General features: G+C 37.3%; 1 non-coding gene across 1 annotated transcript; it reads right to left on the bottom strand.

The window, feature by feature from the left end:
- Nucleotides 1-322: 322 nt before the first annotated feature.
- LOC133050250 (U6 spliceosomal RNA) lies at nt 323-429 on the bottom strand. Its single transcript, XR_009691567.1, has one exon. It is a non-coding gene; the product is annotated as a U6 spliceosomal RNA (small nuclear RNA).
- Between the last annotated feature and the right edge of the window lie 1,580 nt (nt 430-2,009).

Here is a 2,009-nt window from a genome sequence, read left to right as displayed (position 1 = left end):
TCTTACAGGACAAATCTCATTACTGTCTTCAACTTGTCATGGCTTTGCTCATACACCACTGCTCATGAAGTCATTCTTTCAAAATGTCCTTTTCACCCTCTTCATATGATCTAAATTAAGTCCATAAATGAAGGAGTTTGGCAAATATTTTATGAATAACTTGGTTGATAATATTCTAAAGTATCTGGTATTATATTAAAGTAATCTTGAGAATGTATGGAGAAGTTCTCCACTTTTTCCCCTTAACCTCTCTACTCACATATACACAGTGCAATGAAGGCTAAATAGAAGCAAAGACTTCTAAAATCCCATTGTATTTTTATAAAATATGGAACACTTGAGGAATTTCCATGTCATCCTTGTGCAGGAGCCATGCTAATCTTCTCTATATCATTCCAATTTTAGTGTATGTGTTGCTGAAGTGAGCACTAAAATATCATTGAATTTTTAAGTGGAAAATCATGACATGATCTCCTAGTCACACTGAAAATTACCAAATTTTATTCCAGAAGTGTTACTTATTCCACACACTAATAAACAGTGACTGAGCCCAACCTGATAGAAAGATAGATAAATAGAGAAATGACTGACAGGACGTTCAGTTCAGTCGCTCAGTCATGTCTGACTCTTTGCGACTCCATGGACTACAGCCAGCCAGGCTTCCCTGTCCATCACCAACTCTCGGAGCTTGCTGAAACTTATGTTGATTGAGTCGGTGATGCCATCCAACCATATCATCCTCTGTCATCCCTTTCTCCTCCTGCCTTCCATATCTCCCAGCATGGACTGGTTGGATCTCCTTGCAATCAAAGGGACTCTCAAGAGTGTTCTCCAACACCACAGTTCAAAAGCATCAGTTCTCCTGTGTTCAGCTTTCTTTACAGTCCAACTCTCACATCCAAAGCTAGAGAAACTGTAGCTTTGAGTAGATGGACTTTTGTTGGCAAAATAATGTCTCTGCTTTTTAATATGCTGTCTAGGTTGGTCATAACTTTTCTTCCAAGGAACAAGCATCTTAATTTCATGTCTGCAGTCACCATCTGCAGTGATTTTCAGTTCAGTTCAGTCAATACACTGAGAAAGAATTTTTTAAATATGACTAAATGTTCCCAAAATATAAATAAGTTGATTTGATAAATTAATATAAATTATATGAATACCTTTAATTAAAAATAAACATGCAAAATAGTGAGATATTAAAAATAGGTACAAATTTACACAAGATATAAATATAGGCAGACTTGCCTATAAGGTTGGACAATGCAAATTTTTAAAAAATGTCTACCTGTAGATGGGTAAACAATGGAAACAGTGAGAGACTTTATTTTGGGGGGGGGGGGAGCTCTAAAATCACTGCAAGGAGATCCAACCAGTCCATCCTAAAGGAGATGAGCCTGGGTGTTCATTGGAAAGATTAATGCTGAAGCTGAAACTTCAATACTTTGGACACCCCATGTGAAGAGTTGACTCATTGGAAAATACCCTGATGCTGGGAGGGATTGAGGGCAGGAGGAGAAGGGGACAACAGAGGATGAGATGGCTAGATGGCATCACCGACTTGATGGACATGAGCTTGAGTAAACTCCGGGAGTTGGTGCTGGATAGGGAGGCCTAGCCTGTTGCAATTCATGGCGTCGCAAAGAGTCGGACATGACTGAGAAACTGAACTGAACCATCTTTCATGTACCTCGTGGCTGTCTATATGTCTTCTTTGGAGAAATGTCTATTTAGGTCTTCTGCCCACTTTTTAAGAACACTAATCCTATTATGGCTTCCTATACTTATGACCTCTTCTAAATCTCATCACACTAGATATTAGGACTTCACTGATACAAATTTTGGGGAAAACAATCCAGACTATAGTACTTTTGTTGACATAATCAATATAATACATATCTCCATTTACCTCTATTTAATGTTTTAAATTTTTTATATGTTACTCTTTTAAAATACTTTGGGTACAAATGGAAGGCTACTTTTTCAAATAAGACATATTAAAAAAATCATTT

This window comes from Dama dama, chromosome 31, assembly GCF_033118175.1.
Source record: "Dama dama isolate Ldn47 chromosome 31, ASM3311817v1, whole genome shotgun sequence".
In the NCBI taxonomy this organism is placed as follows: Eukaryota; Metazoa; Chordata; class Mammalia; order Artiodactyla; family Cervidae; genus Dama; species Dama dama.
Note: the sequence above shows the minus strand (reverse complement) of the source record. Positions and strands in the feature narration are given on the sequence as shown.